Source organism: Sminthopsis crassicaudata, chromosome 4 (genome assembly GCF_048593235.1).
Source record: "Sminthopsis crassicaudata isolate SCR6 chromosome 4, ASM4859323v1, whole genome shotgun sequence".
NCBI classification, from domain to species: Eukaryota; Metazoa; Chordata; class Mammalia; order Dasyuromorphia; family Dasyuridae; genus Sminthopsis; species Sminthopsis crassicaudata.
In genome coordinates this window covers 35982959-36008071 of record NC_133620.1, presented here as the reverse complement: position 1 = coordinate 36008071, position 25113 = coordinate 35982959, and the positions used below count along the sequence as shown (strand labels likewise).

Below are 25113 nucleotides of genomic sequence, written 5' to 3'. Positions count from 1 at the left end.
AGTGGCCATGGGGTAAGCTGAATTGCTCTCTACAATAAGCCTAGCATCAACATGCTCTAGCTAGCTTGTTGGTTAAGGAGGGGCAAATCAGCCCTGGTTAGAAAGGAGCAAGTCAAAATTCCTTTGCCGATCTGTAATGAGCTCTGGTCACCAGGAACCCGTATTCTTCTAGCCTGTAGTAAGATTGAAGATTTTACATACACACACACACACACACACACACACACAAACATATACACACATATGTTTATGTATGTATACACACGCACATATGCATATGATACACATGTGGACATATATATTAAATGGTTAGATAAAGATACATTAAAATGGATAGATTAATTAAAAATTCACTAAAATGGATAGATGAGGATAAAATTAAAATGAGTAGATGTGAGAGGAAGACTTTATTGTAGAAACCATATATTACAATTTCCCTCCTGATGTATGCATCCCTTCCTGAGATTGCCTGGAAAATGGTTATCTAGATTTTGTTCGAATAATAATAGGAAACTCACTACCCATTTTATGAGCCAGTACATTCTAGTGTAGGGCAGCACTAACTGTTTGGAATTAAACTTCAGAATTAATTCAGAATTTCAGTTATTCAAAATGAACTGGTAGGATTTAGAATGTAGACAATGCTATTTTACCTTTGAGGAAGTTGCAGATATGCAATTTCTAACTTTTAGAATACTCTTCCTTATATTATCTGCAAAGAGACCTGAGTCCTCTCCTCTATAAAAGCTGTGACCAAGTACTTCAGCCTTTCACTTTGGGGCCTATCTTGACCCTTTTAATTTTGTTTCCTCCTAGTTTCTTCATATTCCTTTTTAAGTGTACCAATAAGGAGAGAAAAAAAAAAGAAAAAGAAAAATTACAAGATACCAATACAGATCTGGCTGGAACACATTGTGCTCAGGTTTCTTTCTATTATCTTGATTGATTGGTGTTTTGCTAGTTTGTATTTGTCCTGCTTGTGTTTTGGTCCCCAAATAGAAAGGGCAAAGTCTTGTACTCCCATGAATGAATGAATGAATGAATGGATAGATGGATGAATGAATAAATGAATAACATTTGCTAAGTTGGTACAGTGGGAAGAATGTCAGTAATCTTCCTGAATTCAAATCTGGTTTCATATAGTTACTATCTGTGTGACCCTGAATAAGTCACTTAACCCTATTTGCCTCATTTTCCTCATCTGTAAAATGATTTGGAGAAGGAAATATCAAACCATGAGAGTATCTTTGCTAAGAAAATTCTAACTGACATTGGGAAGAATTGGACACTACTAAAATGACTAGACAACCACAAAAATAAGCTTTGTTAAGTTAGGAAAATATACAAATGCAAAAGCCAGAAAGTTCTTTTTTTAAAGAGCTTACATTCTGATGAGTGAAAGTGACAACAGATAAGGGGAAATGGTGTCTAGGAATCGAATGTCTAATCTGAGAAGCCACAAGATCATTGTTACTAATCCTCCTGAAATGGACATATTTAAACTCAAATGTCACTTCTCACATTAAGATTTTCCTGGCCTCTGGCCTCTCCACCCCAGGTGCTGATATCTCCTTATCCTGATTACCATATTTTTTTTCATGATCACTTATGTTTAATAAGAAATCAATTCAATGTCCACTTTCTAATCCTCTTCATAGTATTCATGAAGTGATCTGTACATATTTTGTAATGATTCATATGTGCATACTTTGCCCACCTGCATAGAATGGAAATAAGTTTTTTGTTTTTGTTTTTAATCCCCAGTGCCTATGCATGGTAGATGCTAAATCATAATAATATTAAGAGATATTAAAACTAGCCAAGCACGATACATGTCATCTTAATTGTGAGGTAAATGAGCTTATTATCCCTATTTTAAAGGTGAAGAAACTAAGGCAAAAAGAGGCTATTTGACCCGGATCACACAGTTTCTAAGCATTTGAAATATGAAATCAGATTTTCCTACTTCTAAATCAAATCCACTATCCACCTTGCTGCTTACATCTCTTGAATGACTAGTTGATAACTAGAACTGGATGTTATGTTTTATAGGACATTTTCTCATTATTGTAAACTTCACTTCAATCTATCCAAAACTGACATGAATATTTCATCCATTGGTGTAGATTTTAACTACTGTTACTTAGCTTTTAGGGTTGACAAGAGTCAAATATATTATCCCAAAGCTAACCTAATGACATTCATCCCATCAGTGGACCAGTACTGAAGCCCATTCAGTGTAGCAAAACCCCCAAGAATTTGAGCTCTGTCTTTGAAAATCCAGCATTATTTCATCCTATGATGAGCCGTCACTCTAGTGCAAAGTATCATGACTAGTTTCTTAAGTTCAAAATAAAATACTTTTTAAACATAGAAATTTAGTAGGGGAGAAGTAGTTATCACACTTTATGGATCAAATCAACTCTTCAAACTTAAAAGGAAAAGTAACCTATTATCTCAAAGGAAGTTCACAGCACATTAAAGTAGTTGCCAATTGATATTTGAAAATCTATAGAACCTGATGGTACAGCCCACCCTGTTCCTGAAATGCCATCAAAGAGAACCATTTGGAAAACTTATTTTGTACCCTGATATTTTTCTTTTCTTCTCTTTTTTGAGATTCAGAGTACCTTTATTAATCTATTTATAGACTTTAACATGTAATTTACTATTCTAAACACTTATTCCTTGATCTCTGCACTTTATACTAACCAACCATTTACTGCAATATGTACTCTTTAACCATCATAATATAAGAGGCCAAATGAAAATACTCCATTTTAATTTAATGAAGAATTATGTTTTAGTCATGCCCTTCTTCCTTGGGGGTTATATTATTTGTGTGTGTAAATTAAATAAGTCATTCCAGGAGGAATTTTAGAAAACTTGAATGGGTTCTTTATAATGACTTTGACCTCCCATACAAAATAATGACTTTGCATTGGTAGAATTCTATAATTAGTGAATAGGTTTTAGAAATGAGCAATGGTACTTACATGGCACCAACTCAGGATGGCTAGGAAAGGTGAATCCATTTAAGACTGAAAATAAATATCCTAATTTCAAAACTGGTGCTGAACATTTCCTACATAATCTAGACAGACTTAGAATAAGAATAACAGGTGCTAAACAGCTAACTCCATTTTAATAGATTTAAATGTGATGGATTTTTTATTCCTTCCTAAGGGTTCAGTAAACTTAAGGTGACAAAAAAAATTCTTCCAATATTTTTAGAATGCCCAAGATTCATGGTCTCCAGGCAACTGGCAATCACATGGATGCATAGGTTTTGGCCTACTGTTGCAATGCTGTAATATGTTTGGTTGATGATTTATTCAAACCCAGTTTCAAACCTGCTGTTAGCACCCTCATTGCTTTAATGCAGCTAGACCACCATTCATAACTGTCAAGAACCAATTCATTGGGACCTGGACTTTTTAAGCCCACAAACTGTGTGTTCTCTCTCTCTCTCTCTCTCTCTCTCTCTCTCTCTCTCTCTCTCTCTCTCTCTCTCTCTCCCCTCTCTCTCTCTCCCTCCCTCCTTCCCTCTTTTTTCTCCTCTCTATTTCCCCCTCACTCTCTCTTTCTCTCTCTTATTTTGTCAGGATGCATGTGATTATAAATACTAGCTCTCCATTCTTTCAAATGTCTACCAATACATGATGCTATGGATTATATCTACTTAATTTTCCAACCCACAAGAAAAAAATATAAAACAGAATTCTAAGGAACATGAGTTTCCACAGTAATTGCAGTTGGTATGGGTAGCAGTGGCCCCTTGAATGAATGCCACACCACTAAATATGAGTAAAGAAAAACCAGGGCAAAGTTTAATGCTTATGCATTGAATCAAGTTGCTAATCTTTGGACTCAACAACTTGGCAAAGGTAAACTTTAAAAAGAAATAACAAACTACCAAGATGCTCCCCAAAGTCTTCCAGGCCTTTCTATTCAACAAACACTCCTAACTTAATTCTATGCCCAAAAGACAATGCAAGTTTAAAGTAGAACTAATCCTCTTGTCCCTGTATTCACTTAAGTAAAAAAACTTACCTGGTAAAACAGTCACCGTGAGAAAAAGGAATAAAAGATGGAATTTGATGGTAGACTTCAAAAGAAGAAATGCACATATTTTACATAAATTTAACATGATTCATTCATCCCATGTAAAAAGGCATAGAAAGGATTGCAGGTTGTAATTTTAAAGGAATTACATACTTTACCTTGTTTAATATTGATGGAAAGTGAATGTTTATAAAATATTTTTGAAAGAGCTTACCCTCTACACAAGTTATTTCTCTCTTTTTCCAAGAAATTCATAAATGTTGACAAATTAAAATAAGAGATTTCTTCTTGAAAGAAAGCAGAATTGGGCAAAGAGTGGGGAATCAACCAGGAAAAAAGTTATGTGATATTGTAGGATCATTAAACACTGCCCAGCCCCAAATAGCCCTTTAAAAAGATATGGTTCCTTTAAAAATTAGTAATATACTATAAAAGTTTTAAAACATACTTTCCCAGTTTAAAGATGGCAGTCAGAATAATGTGAAGGTTCAGAAGGTCTTCTCCGGAGTGTTTCCTGATGTTTTGCCCGTCTCATCAGGAATTTCGACAGAGGAATAAAATGGCACTCTATCTTCTGGACAGCTTGGTGTTTGTATTTGGCTGTCAAGCAAAAAGGGCTGCAATTCCACTCATCTGAAGAAGATTAGAATACTATGGGAAATCAGAGAAAATAGAAAATGGAATAATAGAATGCTGGCCAGTCATTTTCTTTAAGTCCCTTTAGGGAAGAGAATATCCCCACCTCATGGCACAGGGATTAATGAGTTAAATTCCCAATAGAATTCATGGGAATTCTGGACATCAACTGGTGCAGCCAATTGAAAATGTATCCTTTTGTTTATATTCTAACTTACAAGGAATAAGGATTACCATCCTATGTAGCAATAAGGATGTTTCTCATTTTAAAATCCATACAATTCTATCAATAACTTACCACAAGATATTTAATATTCAATAAATAGTTGTTTAACAATTATTTGCAGTAGAATCAATTAATCAATCCACAAATATTTATTAAGTACTTGTTATGTACCAGAAACAAAATGCTAGACACTTGTAGACACAAAGAACAAAAAACAAACAAAAAAAGAAAAACAATCCCTGTCCTCAAGAATCTTATATCCCATATGCTAATTTATATTTCTTCCTCATTTCCAACTTATAAAATCTTTAATCTCTTTCAAAGCATAGCTGAGAGGCCATTTCTATAATTTTTTGCTAAATTACCTCCCCCAGTTGCTAATTCTTCCTCCCTGTTAAAGTTACCTTATTAATTTTGTTGTTTTATGTCTATTTTTTTCTTCATTGTATCCCTAGGATTTAACACAATCCCTAGTACATTATTGGTGCTTAATAAGTGCTTATTATTGCTATTACTAGTGAATGTTTATAGAATGCCACCCCATTTAGTAGAATATAAGCTCTTTGAGTGAAGATCTTTTGTTTTCATATTTGCATTCCCAGTTATTACCTTATATTTAATAGGTATTCAATAAAAGTTTGTTAAATTGAATAGTGATAACTTAAAACAATGTCAATCCTGGCCACTGGGAAACCAAAAGCAGTGAAAATTAGGGCTACAATTATTGACCTTTTAATCTAACTTGAGATAGTGCTAAAAGCCTCTTAGGAGTTGTTTGAATGAGTTGTGTCCTTTTATATAGTTTGTTGCTGTTGCTTCTAGGGAATAGGAATAGGGACTGAACTTATGCTTTAACCAATTAAGTGAACTCTGTGAAAATGGCATCCACTAAGCAAGGTTAAGTTTCTCTGCAATATACAGTCTTACAGAGCTGTGTGAACAATGAGAGGTTTCATTACTTTTCATTACTTTCCCAGCCAACAGAAGTCAGAGACAAGATCTGAGCACTGGGCTCTCTGATTCTGAACCCACCTCTCTACTCCCTAAACCAGAGTAACTGTCAAACACTCTGGATCCTTCTTACACTTATTTTCTTAAAATGGTAAGCTGAATGAGGAAAAAATATTTGTACTATATACTGGCCAAATTATGTAAAAGAATTCATAAGTTGTGGGGGGTTTGAAACAAATTTTATTTGTATATTTTGTTTTTACATCTCTCATCCTCTCTTTTTATTCTCTCCCAGGGTGCCATCACATATAACAATGAAGTTTTTTTTTAAAGAAAGAGGAAGAAAAGAAACAATTAACAGCATAGCAGAAGAAAATCAGAAAATGCATGCAATGCCTCATACTCATGCTCCTTCCTAATCTCTGCCTCTCTGTCTTTATCGATCTCTATCTCTCCATCATCTCTTTCTCTTTCTCTGTGTCTCTCTGTCACACACACACACACACACACACACACACACACACAAACACAGAATGATCTCTAAAAAGGAGTTGGAGAAATGTCTTCTCTCTTTTTTAAGAGCATCATTGTTCTTTGTAATTTTCCAATTTTTTCTTTTTGCTGTTTTGTGATTGTCCCTTCTATTTACATTGCCTTGTATACATTGTTTACTCAGCCTACTTCAATACATCAGTTCATGTTGATCTTCCTAAATTTCTCAGTATTCGTTACATTTATGTTCTTGTAACACAATAATGTGACATTATATTCACATGCCACAATGTATTTAGCCATTCCTCAAATGATGGACATCTACCTTGTTTCCCATCCTTTGTTTGCTACCACAAAAAAGTGCTGCAATATTTTGGTGTGTATGGAAGCTTTCTTTTTCTTATCAATGTCCTCCTTGGAGGTAAATATCTATTAGTAGAATTTCTGGGCAAAAAGTAAGGACATTTTGGTCATTTTATTTGTTTAACTCTGCGTTGCTTTTCAAAATTGGTTGTATTCTTTCATAGCTACATTGCATTAACTTTCTTATCTTGCAAAAAGCCTTTTTAAACATTGATTATTCACATCTTTTGTCATTTTATCAACTGGCTAGCTGTGAGGTAAAACTTCAGAATTGTTTCAATTTACATTTCTTATATTATTAAGTAGTTTGGAATCTGTTATTAGTGATTTGGAATATTCTTTCATATCGTTCTTAGTAGCCTTCAATTCTTTTTTTTTTTTTTGAGAACCGTTTGTTCATATTCTTTAACCACTATTTATTGAGGAACATTTCTTTTACATGTCTAGGTAGATGGATGGATAGATGGATGGGATGGGTAGATGAATGGATTAGAAAGAGAGAGAGAGAGAGAGAGAGAGAGAGAGAGAGAGAGAGAGAGAGAGAGAGAGAGAGAGAAGAGATCTTAGATAAATTCAATTCAAAGGATTTTACCTTTATTTAATAGATTCTTTTCTTATCTTAGATGGATTGGTTTTGTTTGGACAGAAGCTTTTTAATTCCATGTAGCAAAAATGATCAATTTTATGTTTTGTAACAGCCTCTATTCCGTATATGGTTACAAAAACAACTCCCATCCCTAGCTATGAAAGATGTGTATGTGTGTGTAACTAAATATATACACATATACATATACATAAGTATGATCTGCTTCTCTTCCAATTTTTATGAAATGATTTTTGATATTCTGGTCATGTATACATCTAAAATTTATTGTGGAATATGATGTAAGGTGTTTTTGTTGTTGAGTCATTTCAATCATGTCCGACTCTCCATGACCCCATTTGGAGTTTTCTTGGCAGAGATACTGGAATAATTTGCCATAAGTTTAAACATCATAATTTCTGCCAGACTGTTTTCCAGTTTTCCCAGAAGTTTGAATTGTGTTTTCTAATCCTAGTTGTGCAAGTGGCTTTGAGAAATAATGCTTTTAGCTCCCTGAGTTTTAATAATGTTATCTTAACTGTGTTTTCATAGTTAAAGTGTTCCAAATACTGGAGGACATGGACTTTGGGGACACATTGACCACATTCTTTCACCATAAACAAGAAAAGTCTTCTTAACTTTGAAACTCCATGTCCTTCACTAGAAGGACATTTTGGGATCTTTGGGGGAGACTGAGTAAACTATTTTTAGAGAGAAAAGTTGTGGAAGTGAGAAGAGCAAGGGAAAGAGAGAAAGAGATTTTTGAAAAGAGGTTTATAAACATGTGGATTAAGAAAAGAGAGAAGTCAGAGATTGAAGTGTGCTCATGGGGAAGACTTTTATCCATTAGAGTTTCCTGAGAAAGTCTTCTAATGAGGTGACAAATCTAATTATGCCCTATTACTTAGTCCTCTAAGAGAAGAAAAAAAAAAGGAACTAAGAGAATTATTTTTTATATTTTATAAAACAAGACACCTTCCCCTTTTGTTTGTTTGTTTATTTCCTGAACTCTTCTCTCAGTGAAGTCCATGGATCCCTTCTTTAAAAATATATACATTCATTAAAATACACAGGATTACAAAGGAAACAGCATATTGAAAAATAGTTATCAAAATATTTTAAAAGAAATTCACAAACCTCCTGAAATCTACACATAGCACCTATGCAGAAAATGTGAAGTCCAGATTAAAAGTCTTATTATTAGAGGAATAAACAAATGCACATATAAGTACATACATAGTCAAACAAATATATTGTATTTATAGGTCAATGGGAAGTGGGGCAGGGGGAATCAAGAAAAGCTTCCTCTGGAAAGTAAAGAGTTGTGAAGTCAGAAGTGAGGAGGGAGTGCATTCCAAGCATGGGTGCAGGGCAGAGAGTTTGGGGAATGCTGGGAGATGAAATCCATCAATCAACAAGAATTTATTATCCACTACATACCAGCCACCATGTTAGACACAGGGAATACAAAGACCAAAATAAAAATGTGAAAAACCTTGCTTAGAAGGACTTGATATTGTGATGGAGAAGACAGCCCATTGATGCACAAGTATGTGGGAAATATATATTTCTGGAGTTAACCTAAAATTCATTGGTATTTGGAACACCCATTAAGAAAACTCCCTTTATAAATACATATTTGTCTGTTTTGAAACTTATAGTCATAAAGCAAGTGCTATTAATCTGTGGTCTATAAAAGATGGGGGGAGGAAGAGGGAGAGAGAGAGAGAGAGAGAGAGAGAGAGAGAGAGAGAGAGAGAGAGAGAGAGAGAAAGAGAAGAATGAAAAAAAGAGAGGTAGATATATAAGTAGACAGATAGATAGATAGATGATAGATAAATGTATGATGGATGATAGAAGATAGAGAAAGAGATCAATATATTTGAAAATATTCTTTATAATCTATGCATTTCATTTTATGTATCTAAATAATATTTTCATATGAAACCCATAAACATGACCACACTTGGACATAGGATCCAGGTCACAAAGAAAAACTTAAGAAACTTTCTCTTAGAGAGTTGCCTGCTATATTGGGCAGTTAATAACTGGGTAGATTGGAGGCAGAAGTTAAAATTCAGATATTTCTAAATCTAACACTGACTTTCTTGCCATTCTGCCAAATTTTCATTTCTGCATGTGTGTGTCTGAGTATTTGTTTACACACACACACACATATATATATATACATATATATACACGTGTGTATATAGTATGTATATGTGTGTTTTTGCATATAAACATGCATTCATACATACATGTATACAATATAAACAGAAGGTAGGGAGAAGAGTGGAGAGGACTAGGACTAGTACCTGGGGGAATCAGGTAAGGCCTTATGTAAACACAATTTTCACAGAAAATAATGAAAATAGTAGAGAGGGCTAAACTATTGAAAATTAAAGCTTCAAGGGCTGTATCTCAAAAAAAAAAACATTCTTTAAGTTTCTACTATAAAGATAGCTAAAAAATATAATCCAAAGGCAAAAAAAGTAAACTCTACTGGAGGGACCAAAGACATCACATATGTTGGATAAGAAGAAAATGTCTCTTAAGAAGGCCTAACAGAATGTTGTTAATTACCCTTAACAAGTGGATCTGCCTAAGTGAGACCTGAACAGGAAAAGAATAAGAAACATATATGTCTCCAAGAAAAAAATGGAAAAGAAAGGAGAAACAAGAGTTTAATGATGGGGTCTTCAAGTAGTTTACTGAATGAAGCAGTTTACTAAACAGATGGTCAGAATAACCCAATGGCCAAGGAGTTAATGATAACAACATTATGTTATCAAACTATTATGAAGAGAATACATGCTATATACAACCAAGAAGAACAATAAAGGCATATCTGACTGCAGGGAGGCAGCTGACCTGACACCAATATAGACTGGCACAACTTGAGAGAGGTTTGAGGTTAATTAGGATAGCACTGATTTACCAAGTCTCCATATGAGAGAAGGAAAGAGAGAGAGATACAGAGAGATAAAAACACAGAGAGAAAGACAGGGAGGTCAGGGAAATAGGGGGAAAGCAGAAGAGGGAGAGAGGAGAAGAGGGGAAGAAGGAGAGAGGGGGAGAGGAAGAGAGAAGAGACAGACACAGACAGAGGAGAGGGAGAGAAGGAGAAAGGGAGAGAGAGAGAGAGAGAGAGAGAGAGAGAGAGAGAGAGAGAGAGAGAGAGAGAGAGAGAGAGAGAGAGAGAGAGAGAGAGAGAGAGAGAGAGAGAGAGAGAGAGAGAGACTGGTCAAGTGCAATGGGCCATTCTTTTAGCCACTTAACAAGAGAATCAGCTGGGTTTTGCAACCATCAATATATCCAGCAGCATTCCAACTAACCATCTCAATTTAGAATTAGTTCAGCCAGCACACGCTGTGACCGAAGGGTTCTGATCTTAATAGGGAGAGATGAAAGGGTGACAAGAAGAGAGGACTTTTGGCAGCCTCCATCTCCAGCTAGAGGGAAATTCAAAAGTCACAATCTGGGAGAACTGCTCATCTAAGTAATATATTCACCTGGTGCATACCCAGCCCTGTGAAAGTTAATTAGCCACTGGGGAGACAGGCCTATTTTCTCCATTGCAAAGTTGGTGCTGTGCAGAAAAGGGCCAAGAGTGGGAGGCACTTCTGCAAGAAATGAGATCAATTTATATATTGGTTTCAAGGCCTATTTTTCCATGTAAGTGAAAAATTAAAACTGAAACTTGTGATTCGTCTGAATAGGTTTCACCTTATTATTTTAACAAGGATATCTGGTAAATTCCCTGTTTTTTTAATAGTTATAAGGGTTTGCTTATACTATATAGATGCCTTCATGTTACTATGCTTTCTAACTTGCACAGTGACACTGGAACTTGATTTATTTAGAGATTTCAAAGCACTAAAAGAATGTGAATTCATTTTCTCATTACTCCCTGGGGAAGATATCCACTATGTTGTTTTATTTCCTTATTTTGCTCATGATATAATTGAACATATTTTCTTTCAGTTGCTTCAGAAAAGGCTAGAAAATGAGTTTTGTGTGAAAGGATTTTTTATTTTGTTTTGTTTTTAAAGATTGAACCTTCTCAGTAAAACAAATATCTTATCCACCCAAAGAAATCCCTTCCCTTCCCAGATACGCTCAAAATCTTTGTTAGTTCACAGGATGATTTTTAGTGGGTGAAAATGCTTACACTTAGAAAGCGTGGCTGGGCTCATTTTCTTTTTGTGAATTGTAAGTAAGCATGGAACCTTTTCTAAGCCAGTCCCATTACTGTTAAAAGCAAAGCTTCAGTCCAACAGCCACAGGTGCAGAAGGTAACATAGCTGCAGGTCCCTATCACATTTTCTTTCATTATGGCCTATTTTAGTCAACTTGATCTTTAATGTATGATTGTTTCCTGTGCTCTTTCCAAAGTTTCAACCAGTGTCTCTTTGCCCCTTCACTTGATGTGCCTGATAGTTCTAGAGCGTAAGGGAGGGGTGGATAAAATTGGAAAATATAAATAACAAATCAAAAATTACAATTGATTGGATAAACAATTTCCCTTAGTCTGTTCTTAATAAGTGATCGATTTCTTGATCAATATTCATTATTTCCCAGAACATACCAAACTGTTTATTGAATAAATGAATGGCTGGAACGACAATGACATGAAAGCAAAAAGGGTGAACCAATTTCCTTAATAATGTGGGTTGAACAGACTGTCTCATCTCACCTGGCAGTTCTACTCTGGTGCTTTTTTCAAGGCCTTTGGTGGAAGACAGAAGTTCAGGAAAACAAGAGAGGTAATTCATTACTCATTAAAAGAAGTGGATTATGAGAGTGTTTTTAGTTATGAGGGCTGAACTTGGATCTTGTCCAATGGAGCCATATTTCAGACCTATCTTTTCCTTTCCTCCTTGTTCTCAAGGAGTATTTTATCCTTCTCTGAATATATGAAGAACTCTGGATTTCTAGGTAGAGGTTCTGAGTTCAAATCCTAGCTTTAGTAGTTGTAAGTGTGTGAGCCAAAATAAGTCATTTAACCTCTCTAGGCCTTATTAATCTCATTTGCAAAATGAGGGGTCAAAATTGATTACCTCTGAAAAGGACTCTAAAACTGACTCCAAAGGCTATGAAAAATTCCCTTTGACAGTCATGAAACGGTAAATCTATTTAGTAATATAGAGTCTATGATATCTTATGAGAGACCATACTGTTTAATGAAGTAAGGGTTCATCTTTTGAATCAAACCCTACGTCTAATACAAAATTAGCTGTATTTAATGTATTTATCATTTAAACTTTTAGTTTCTCAGGTAATTTTCTAAAATAATTAATGGTGAGCTGCTGATCTGTATCAGTAAAGGGATTTGCCATTGCATTCTATTCTATTCCATTCTATTACACTAATTAAACCAGAAATTCAGATTCAGAGCAAAAAGAAGTCCAAATCTCCAAGTTTCATATGTGTATTGAGATGCAAAGGTAAGCATGCACATATGACATTTCTCTAAACAATATCACTTTATAATATTGTTCATATATTATGACCAAATCATCCCCTTCCTCTTACAAACAGCCCATTCCAACATCATTCAACAAGGTACATAGCTTGTAGAAACAATCTGCCCAAAGTAGTGTTTTATCTCATGTTGTACTTTTTCAGAATTAGCCAATGACTCTAGACTGTAGTGTAACTAGCTAAAGAAAGATCAGTGGATTTTTTTTTATTGATGTATTACAACTTGTCACTGTCTATTTGTTGGTTCCAGGATAATTCTTCAAGGATTTGGCTGGATTTTACCACATTTTGGTAAATAATTAAAAAGGATAAAAAGTTAACATCAACTAGATTTGTGTTTCAATTAACCATCTTGAAACAAAATGACTGCCAATAAATTTTCACATAAGCATATTGCCTGTCCTTTTTCAAGATTTTGATAAAAGATATGAAATGAGGGGCAATTAGGTGGCACAGTGGATAGAGCAACCAGTGCTTGAAGTCAGGAGGACCTGAGTTGTTCAAATCTGGTCTTGGACTTCCTAGCTGTGTGACCCTGAGCAAGTCACTTAACCCCAATTGCCATATATATATATATATATATATATATATATATATATATATATATATATATATATAATCAGTGAGTCTATTGATGACATAACATAAGCAAACTGAATTCTTCCCTCATGGAAACTATTATGGAACAGATTGCTACCAGTGGGTTTGGTGATTTTTTTTCTGTTACTCCTCTAGCACTTTCAGGGTTAAAGAATTTCTATACCTTGTTCTCTCCCTGCTAGTATTCTCCCTTTCTACCCACAGTTTTATAAACTATATTTCAGGAAGTATTAGTACAAACTAAAAAAAATGAGAACACAAATAGGTAATGGATCTTCTTTCCTTTTCTTTCTTTCCTTCTTTCTTTCTTTTTTTTTTCTTCCTTCCTTCCTTCCCTTTTCTTTTCTTCCCTTTTCTTTTCTTTTCTTTTCTTTTCTTTTCTTTTCTTTTCTTTTCTTTTCTTTTCTTTCTTTCTTTCTTTCTTTCTTTCTTTCTTTCTTTCTTTCTTTCTTTCTTTCTTTCTTTCTTTCTTTCTTTCTTTCTTTCTTTCTTTCTTTCTTTCCTTCCTTCCTTCCTTCCTTCCTTCCTTCCTTCCTTCCTTCCTTCCTTCCTTCCTTCCTTCCTTCCTTCCTTCCTTCATTCTTCCTCTCCCAGTTCATTTTCTGGGCCTTCAAAAGAAATCACTTCCTTCAGCATATAGGCCATGTATGTGTCACAAGAAACACTTGTCCTAGTTTTTTAACTCCAAATCAGTGTCACTGGGTCCCAATTGACTCTTACACCTTACTTTCATAGCACATTATGATCATATGAAAAACCAAATTGTTTGCAATGCTATGGGACAGTGAAACCTCAATTGTGACTTTGTCATAATAACAAATGACTTGCAAATTATTGTGCTTTTAAATGTTTTCTGCCTTCTTTCACTATCATTTTTTGCTTCTTCCTGTTGCCAAAATGTCATTATTGCTTCTAACCAGTCAATCAACAAGCAAACAAGCATTTATTAAGCACGTAACTAAACATTAAACCCTGTTCTAAGTGCTAGAAATACAAATACAAGCAAAAACTAAATTTTGCTTTCAAGAAGCTTATATTCTAATGGAGCAGACAATATATAACAGGGACCTTAAAAGTGGAGTGAGATAGGAGTGGCAATGGATAAAGTAGTGTAAAGTCAAAAGTGAAGTCTACAGAGGAATGAAACTGGCTAGTCTAGAAGTTTTCCTGATAATCAAGGTTGTGAGAAGAACTAACCAGTCAAAGGAAGGGGCTGCAAGGGAGAATGATCTTTCAGACATGGAATGTTTTGCTTGAGGGACCAAGAGTGCCTTCATAATTCTCCTAAAGAATAGAGTGTGTAAACTTTTACATAGTGATTTTCTTCACCATTCACAGATCTTTTCCTTGTATTTCTGATATTAGAGTTGTGTTCTTACTGGTTGAGATTGCTAAAAGCATGATCTTTGGGTAAGTAGGAGTGACATCACTAATTGAAATTAATGTATGATCAAGTAATTGAAATTAATAAATTCACAGGAATTTTTAAACATTTCAAAATTCACTCTTACCTCATTCAGATAGTCTTTCCCATATCATGTGTGAATTAATGAGCATTTGTCTTATTTCTGCATATCAAAGGACATTTTTCATTATTGTGCTCTCATTCAATCACACTTGAGCTACTTAGTTGCCTACCATAGAAAAGAGAGCATGAGAATTCAGTGTTTCCAAGAGCCTCCTATCCCCATCTCACTTATCATCCCACTTGAGTTCCCATGGCATGTGGCTCACTCTACCATTTTCTAAACAGTGTGGCCTTTGGTCTGTGAATTGAATCAATCTGATCCTTAGTGCACAACCTCAGAATCTTATTTTGGGGCACAGCTTTCTCTCAAGTCTTTCATCATCTCATCTGAAGCCTCTGAAATAGGATTCACATAAAAAAATGAGATATGGAAAACTGTTAACAGCAAAATCTTCAAGCATGGTGAATGGGTTCTTCTAATAAGTTTTCATTCATCAGCATCAGATTCAGCACATACAAAGTGTACACTTTATCTTACATATGCTACATTGGATTTTTTTCATCTCATGGGGTGTGACATAAGCTGATGTTGCATTCAAGATTTACAGAAAATAGATGCATTTTTTTTTACTTATTACTCAAGGACATGTTCTCCCAGGAGAGGACATGTGAGCAGGACAGGCAGATGTTGAAACAATCACACACATGCTCTAAAATAAAACAAAATGCTCATCTTTTTCCACTCAATGCCAAGAACAAAGAAATCATTATCCAGTTACATTACTCAAAAATAATAAAATTTTGCCAGTGAATACCAAGAAAATGCCAAGTGCTGATATCATCTGTTCCCAGTGATAGAAGTGTGACACTGGAGTGGCTGTGGAGAAGGGCGGAAGGAAAATGAGAGGGAGAAGATGAGATGATGGGAGAAACTGACCAGTTTCTGACATAATGTAAATAATTCATCATCATAACCATCATAATAATCATACTCATCTTTACTATCATGATTATCATCAGGATCATTAACACCAGCAGCAGCAGCAGCAGCAGCAGCAGCAGCAGCAGCAGCAGCAGCAGCAGCAGCAGCATCATCATCATTATTTATCCAAGACTTTAAAGTCTATAGAGTGTTTTACTTGTATTATGTTATTTGATTTGTGAGGGGAAAGATGTCTCAGTTTTATAAGTTAAGAAACTGAGGTTTTAAGAGTTAAGAAAATGTCCCAAGATCATACAGCTGTTAAGTGTGTAAGGAAGGCTTTGAACTCATCTGTCTTGTCTACCTCTCCAGTTGTCTAGCTACTGTAAAACGTAGCTTTGAAGAACACAAATGATTTAATAAGAAATAAAAGCTTTAGTTCTCTTCCTACCACTACCAGATTTATGGAGAAAATAAAGATGGAGAGTCTTCAGGCTGATCTTTCTTATGGGATAGGAATGGTATTGCCACAAGTGGCTTGTTTTCTAACTTACCATAAATACTTATAAAAGTCATAAATTAAACAACTATTTCCATTTCTTCAAGTGGAAAGTAGTGATTGCCAAGAAATGGGCTTAAATAAGTGAACTTTAGGCAGCAGTTTCCACGTTAACCACATTCCAAGTGCTACCAACCTCTTATCCTTCAGATAAGTCTAGTTGAAGCAATGGGCCCAGACAACCAGTGATTAACCTTAACACCTGGAGACCATGGCCTGGCTCCATATTAAAGGCTTTATTATGCCTCTGGCTCAACATCTAAACTTCTGATGGGTTCAGAAACTGTCAGCTGGAACAATAGCATAGCTGCTATGGCTAGCCAGCTCTACTTGTGAATTTTTGTTTGGATAGGATGTAGCACCTGCCTTAGATAAGACTAGAAAATCTATGAAAAGTTGATTTTCAGTACCGTAGTTCCCTACCTCTAGACAGTTTTCCCTACCTCAAGGTTCCTCTATTTTCCTCCTATCAAACTTTCATCTCAGAACTGGGTGTCAACCTCATTTATTCTTAGGATAAATAAGTAGTGGATTAAAGTAGACTTTTCCAGGGGGACATGCAATTTGGCAGGAATCAAAGTATGATATAGTGGTAGCTAGGCAACTCAGTGGATAGAGTACTAGAGCTGGAGTCAGGAAGGTGTGAGTTCAAATCCTACCTCAATTTACCAGTTGTGTGATTCTCAGAAAGTTTCTTAATCTCCAATTGCCTCATTTTCTTCATTTGTAAAAAGGGAATAATAACAGCATCTACATCTCAGGGTTGTTGTGCGAAGCAAATGAGATAATATTTGTTCAGAGTTTTGCAAACTTTGATGTGCAAAAATATTAGTTATTATTAGTGATAAGAATAATAGAATTAAAGGCAAAGTACCTAGATTCAAATTTTGGCTCTTACTATCACAGAAGTAAGAGCCAAAATTTGACAGAAAATTTTAACAAGTTACTTCCTTTCTGTTATCTAATTTAAAAATGAAACACTAGGTTCAGTTGATCTCTAAACTCTACTCAAGTACTGAATCCCACAATTCTGTGAAAAGCTTAATCAAAACAAATGAAACAACTATGATAGCAATTCGGGCATCAGCATACTATGTAGGTAAATGAGAGTGGAAAAGAGAATAGTATTTCTTGTCACATCTAAAAACCATACCATGAAATAAAGTATAATCATTAGAAGTATGAGAGTGAGACATGGATAATCTTGAAGCTGACCCAAATTAGCATAGGAATGATCAATTTATCAAGACTAAACCAGTGCTTATTCCTTATTTATTCCAGAGAGGAGAGGAAAGATGAGGAGAGAGGAGACCAAAGGAGAGATGAGGAAAGGAGAAGAATGAAAAGAAGAAGAGAACACAAGAGATAAGGAAAGAGGAGAGCAGAGGAAAGTTAAGGAGAAGAAAAAAGATGAGGGAAATAAAAGAAATGTAAAGAATAAAAAAGCATCATTCTAAAAACTGAATCAAGCATGCTTTCCAATAAGATCTGGCTCCATGGTAGCCCAGGAAAGCTGTATCATATCCATGGTGTAAAAGATGTGATAGGTATTTGGAGCAGTGACATGATTTACATTTGTAATATGCCTTTAAATTTCAGAGAGCAGAAGTGCACCTGTGATTTTAAAATATTCCAACACAGTGTCCGCTGGAGATGTTCCACCTTCAGCTACAAACATTCTGCCTGGAATTCTATTCCAGTCAGTCTATTTCCTTCCTCAACCCTTATGTTCCTTCTGCCCACACTATTCTTGGAACTACCAGGAGCCACCGGGCGGCAGCCACAAAAAGACGAGGTTGATGATTTTAGCATACTGGTGTACATTTTCCAAATGGCAACTAATGCAGGAGCAGAGAAAATGAACCATTCTGCCATTCTGTACTCACACAAAATGGAGGAAAAGGAAAATGTGACTCTGCCCCCAAATCTGAGGAAATAGAACAATTGAGTTAAGGTTCCTTTCATGGTCTCACAGTTGTGGAAATATTTCTTTTTAAATATCCTAGCAAAGGAGCCTGGACCTTCAGTTTGGGGGTCCCCAAAAAGATTTGGTTAATATGAAACAGACTTTATGTAAAAAATTGCCACAGGTTAATTTCCCTTTTATTTTCCTTTACCAGACTACTATCTCCACCTTCAATGAAAATGTCTCATTTCTGAATCGGACTAGAGGCCCATCAATATTACATCACTTCTCTAAGACATTGCCTTTTGATCTTTGCACCTTGTCATATCATTCCTATCTCCTCTATGATTTTCCTTTACTCTATCTTTTTGGTTTGCCTACAGTGATTCTACTTCATTACAAGAATCACAGAATCTCTGAGTAAGAAGAGACCTCAGACATTAGGTAGTACAATCTAAATCTGAACTGGAATGACTCTGCCACATCTACAATAAGTGGTCATCCAATCTCTGTGGAAAGCATTGTAGTGACAGGGAACTCACTGCCTACTGAATACTCCATTGTACTTTTGAACAAATGTAATCATTCAAAAGTTACTTTGTAGTCAGGAACTATATGAAGACAGCTACAAAACACTTCTCACACAAATAAAGTCAGAACTAATCAATTGGAAAAATATCAAGTGCTCATGGGGAAGCCAAGCAAATATAATAAAGATAACAATACTACCTAAATTAATCTATTTATTCAGTTCCTTACCAATCAAACTCCCAAGATATTCTTTTACAGATCTAGAAAAAATATGGACAAAAGTTCAACTGGAAGAGCAAAAGGTCAAGAATTTCAAGAAAATTAATGAAAAAAATGCCAATGAAGGTGGCCTAGTTGTGCAACACATAAAACTATATTACAAAGCTGTGGTCATCAAAACCATTTAGTACTGGCTAAGAAATAGAATAGTCAATCAACAGAACAGATTAAGTTCAGAGGAAAAAATAATCAATGACTATAGTAATCTAGTGTTTGACAAGCCCAAGGACCCTAGCTTTTATGATAAAAACTCCCTATTTGACAAAAAATTTCCGGGAAAATTGGAAACTAGTATAACAGAAAGTAGGCATTAACCCATACCTAACAACACATACCAAGATAAAGTCAAAATGGTTCATGATTTAGACATAAAGTGGTACTATAAACAAATTAGATGAACAAAGAATAGTTTGCCTTTCAGATCAGTGGAGAAGGAAGGAATCTGTGGCCAAAGAAGTACTGAAATTCATTATTAACAACAAATAAATAATTTTTATTATATTAAGTTAAAAAGTATTTGTACAAACAAAACTAATGCAGATAAGATTAGAAGGGAAACAATAAACTGGGAAAATATTTTTGTTTACATTCAAAGGTTCTGATAAAGGTCTTATTTCTAAATAAAGAGAGAAGTGACTCAAATTTATAAGAACTCAAACCATTCTCCAAATGATAAATGGTCAGAGGATGTGAAAAGACACTTTTCAGATGAAGAAATTAAAACCATTTTTAGTCATATGAAAAGATGCTCTAAATCATTCTTGATTAGAGAAATGCAAATTATGACAACTTTGAGGTACACTACAAATCTTTCAGATTGGCTAAGGTAACAGGAAAAGATAATGATGGATATTGAAGAGCATGTGGGAAAACTGGAACACTAATACATTATTGGTGGAGTTGTGAAGTGATCCAACCATTCTGGAGAGTAATTTGGAACTATGCTAAAAAGAACTGTCCATATCCCTTGATCCACCAGCCTTTCTATTGGGCTTATATTCCAAAGAGATCTTAAGGGAGGGAAAGGGATCCACATGTGCAAAAATTTCTGTGGCAGCCCTTTTTATAGTGTCAAGAAACTGGAAACTGGAGTGGATTTCCATCACTTGGAGAATAGCTGAATAAGTTATCACATATGAATGTTATGGAATATTATTGTTCTATAAGAAATGATCAGCAGGATGATTTCAGAGAGGCCTGGGGAGACTTACATGAACTTACATGAAATGAGCAGAACCAGATCATTGTACATGGCAACAACAAGATTGTATGATGATAAATTTTGATGTGGCTCTTTTCAACAATGAGATGATCTAAGCTAGTTCCAATGATCTCGTGATGAAGAGAACCGTCTACACCCAGAGAGAGGACTATGGGAACTGTGAATCACAACATAGCATTTTCACTCTTTTTGTTGTTGTTTTCATGCATTTTATTTTCTTTCTCTTTTTTTTTTTACTTTCTTATTTGATTTTTCTTGTGCAGCAAGATAAATTTATAAATATGTATGCACATATTGGATTTGACATATATTTTTTACCATATTTAACACATATTGGATTACTTGTCATCTAGGGGAGGGGGCAGGAGGAAGGCAGAGGAAAATTGTAAAACCTTGTGTTACAATTTTCTGCAAGGGTTAATGTTAAAAAATTCTCCATGCATATGTTTTGAAATTTTAAAAACTTTATTTAAAAAAATCTACTTTGCCTTTTTCCCCAACCATCCCTTATTGTTGCTCAGATCTATGTCTATGTGTCTATGCCTGCTGGTCCCTTGTTCTTCCCTCTAGGTTCAAGTTAACTGAATTTAAACTCTCTCCCAAGCTTGACAGCTCTTCAAATACTTTGAGGACAACAGAAGTGTTTCCTCTTAAGATTCAAAAGTGATTAAATTGAAGCTTGGGAACTTAGTTTCTTTCCCCCCCAAAAAAAGTACTAACAGTATTTCATTGTAATTTTTTCCTTTCTAATCCTATCAATTTTACTTTTTGAATTTAATAATGCTAAATTGTCTTAATGAGTCAAGAGATATATAAGAGCTCAACAAGGATGATCCCTGCCCTTCACGTTCCATTCTTCTTCTCCAAATACCTCCACTATCTCCACATCTATAATTTCTGAAACTCTCAATAAAAGTGTCTCAAGTTCTCTTGACAGGAGTTTGGGGATGGGACTTAGCCTTAAGTTGGTGAACTAGGACAAGGATCATTTAAAAAAAATTGGGGGCGCTATTTATTCAGATCCTATATTGCAATATCATGGATCATCATAGGCAAAGAGACAATTAGATTTAAAATGATATGAAAATAGATGAGAGATAGGTAAGATTCATACATATGTACACACATACATAGATGATAGAGATATAGAGATGTCTATCTCTAGCTTTATTGATATTGACCACACAGATGATTTACAAATATTCAGAACAATCTTGGCTTCACTATAATTCTAGGCTTGAATATTATGATGTATGTGTTCGTCAGTCTGCAAACAAGCATTTAATAGATTCTTATTTAGTTCATGTCCCTGTAGTAAGTGCTTATTTTACATACACACACACACACACACACACACACACACACACACACACACATATATATATAAACACAGGACATACATTTGCACAGAATCCTAAGAACTATAGCTAGAAGTGATTTCACCATCCATGTAATCCAAACCTCTTGTTTTTCAGATGAGGAAATTGAGGCACAGAAGAGTTTACAAATTTTGGCAAATGTTACATAAAAAATAAGTGTTCAAGCTATGATTTAAACCACTACTGACTCCAGAGCCAATGAACTTTCCATTGTACCAGGATGTCTTTAGGTATCATTTTAACTCAATTTAGCAATCATTTATTAAATGCTTACTATGTATATGACATCATGTCCAATACTAAAAACAGCAAATAAAATATTAAACTTAGCATATCATGTCCCCAAGAATACATAAAGCCTAGTTTTCTCATATTTCCTCAAGGAAGTTGTTGGGAAGCTTATATTTTGCCAAGGGATAGAAAATGTTCACAAGTGGAACATAACAGATAGCGACTAGATATTTTATTTCAATCACATAGGGAATAGCCAGGTTATAAAATTATTTTTTAACAATTCAGGTTAGCACTTTCTTTTGAATTTATTGACTCAGATGGTTTCCCAGAGCTTCAAGAGGTTGTGATGTGCTCAGAGTTTCACCCAGCTCTTTCTCCACTGGCACAAGGTTTATCTATAAATATAAAACATTTTTAAAATATTACAAAATTAAGTGTCATTTGATGACACATATCATATAACTTCCAAAGACAAATAAGGGAATACCTAAGAATTTTCAAATAAGTTTTTGCTCCATCCACACAGACTAAACAGCCCAACTTTCACCAATAATCTTATCCAACAGTCTAAAATCTCATCAGATATTCCACCTACTGAAATGCTTCCCATTGAGTACTATGGCCCTGACATACAATGGATTCATTCAATCCCTAACCTACCATCACTGCAAACACACTGGCTGTTATCCATTGACTGAGAACTGCTCTGCATGAAGCCAGGGAAGCAATTTCGGCAACATCATCAATTGCTTGGCTTGTTGTTGCCGATGCAGCTTGGGGAGTCACTAGGGATGGGAGGTGAGCCAGGAGAGGTTTCAAATTCTCTTTTAGCAACATAAAGACCACATCTGCCACTCTGACCACTAGGCACTGCCAAGGAGTCTGCCAAGAAATTCTCTATTTATACTTAATTTTAGTCTCTTTCCCAAACACAGTTCATCTCTATACATTTCAATCAGTCAGTCAACACATTTATTAAAGGCTGACAATATTCCAGGCACAGGCACTGCAAAGCACTGATGTAATACTGATACATTTCCATGAGAAGATCTCCCACCAATCATTCCACCATAGTAACACTAATAATTTTTGGCATTTATATAGTGCTTTAAGGTTTACAGAGTGAGTTCTATATACTATATCATTTAACCTTCATGCCATACTAGGGAAGATGCTATTATTATTCCCCATTTCACAGAGTAGAATAATAAGACTCAGAAAAAATTAATAAGATGATAAATTTAAAGTTGGAAGTGCCCTTGGAGTTCACCTGGTCAAAACCTTTCTTTTCTCAGGTTAAAAAAAAGTTGAAGCTGAAATACATTCTGGGTATCAAATGGAAGATTTGAATCTGAAATTTTCACCCCAAAGTCAGTACTGTTTCTACCATATGTTGTGGGTAGATTCACGAAGGATATAGTGTGAGCCCAAGTCCTTTTGACCCCAAGTTCAGTCTATCTGTCATAGAAAATTCAATTTTAAGTCACATGAAGTACCAGTCTTCTAACTGGTCTAAAGACTGGATTCCATCTAAAATTCTCTTTTGATTAACCCCCAGGGACCATGTTCAATACCAGAGTCTAACTCTCAGAAGATTGGTGATAGTTCTAAATAAGACTTCCTTGAAGGATGATTAGTTCTGATTCTTAATATGAAGTGATTTAATCATTATCATTGACTCGTGATTCTTAGCAAATGCCAGGCCCCACAAGTCAATCTGGACCTTTCTTTATTGTCTTCAATATCCCCATGTTTCTTAACAAGTCTAGTTTTCAGATAAATTGTTTTTTCCCAAAAGCAAAGTAATTTCTTCAGATTTTTTTTATAAATAAGAAACACAACATTTTGACCCTACCCTTTCCAAAAAATTTAGAATATATAGTATAAATTTAGTATAGTATAATATAAATATAATATAAAAAGGATTTATTAATATTCTACAAGTACAGAGTTCTACTTTTGTCTCTGTTTTGACAAAAATCTAATTTGAGAACAAGAATTATCTATTCATTAAAAATATCCTTTTTTCCCCATGTCTCTTCTGCTCATAATTTTTTTATATATAAATTTCACAAAAGCCATAAGACTACTCTGTGATGTAAATAGTGTCTTTATCATTACTTCCACTTTATAGATAACAAAAGTGATTTCTCCCTAACTTGTCTGAGGCAGTATCATGAAGAAGCCAGGATTACAATCTGGATCTTCTCCTTCCAAGGGCATTTTTCTCTTTATCATATCATGTACCCCTACCAGGACTTATCCTACCATGATTCTTACTCCTTGTCTTGTTGTCCAGCCTTGAAAAAAAATAATTCCTTCCCAAAGAAATCTTTGGAGTCACTCATCTGTGCAAATCAGTTTCAAGTTAATAAGCCATCATCATTATCATTAATTGGCTGTTACTGAGTACATAATAATCAGAGAAAGTAGACCTTGAAAATGGGGAGAGACACAAATCCTAGCCTCAAGATGCCTACATTTGAAGAAGGATAAATGTGGGAATGTGGGAATAAAGAGACCGACTCCCAATCATTTCATTTAAACACACAGACACCCACACACAAATGCAAATACAAATTAGCTTGATATATCAAAATATGTTTTCCATGGAAAGAAGATGAGGAGACAATACTTGCTTAAACAGTTAGTTCTGTGCCTGGTAGAGGTGGATAAATTAAGAAAGATTAGGCAGAAAAAAGAAATCAAATTGAAGAGAAGACAAATTAAAGAAGATGAAAAGGTAGAAGAAATAAAATTATTTCTTCTTTCAATGGCCAGGAAATAAGCAAGAAAAAGAGAGCAGTATTGGTGTAGGGTGAAGAAAAGTTGTGATATTTAGGAGAAACAACATAACCATCAAAGCCTAACTCTTATCTTTGGCTATTTGTTTTTATAATGATTCTTGAGCTAATGAAACTTTCATCCTGCTCTGTCCAAAACCACCAGGTAATGAATGGATTATTCCAGCCTGAGATAGTTTTGAGTATCTATGGAATCAGCCTTCTAGATATGGTTGGATCTGGGTTATTCAAAATAGAAAGCTCTCAAATCTGGCATAGCCATCTTATTGCCGTTCTGGATGGACCTTAGAGTCATCTTGTTTTTTCAGAGTGTTCTGGATTAAGGAAAGAGAACCCCTGGATACTCAGCTTGTTCACACCCTAGAGATTTCTCAAAATTCCAGTCTCAAAGCTGGGAAGGATCACTGAG

The 25113-nt window shown here is 35.0% G+C and overlaps 1 long non-coding RNA gene across 1 annotated transcript; it reads left to right on the top strand.

Moving 5' to 3' along the window:
• Positions 1–630: 630 nt before the first annotated feature.
• LOC141541811 (uncharacterized) lies at positions 631–17809 on the top strand. The gene is made up of 2 exons (XR_012481906.1): positions 631–922; positions 17631–17809. It is a non-coding gene; the product is annotated as an uncharacterized LOC141541811 (long non-coding RNA).
• The last annotated feature ends 7304 nt before the right edge of the window (positions 17810–25113 follow it).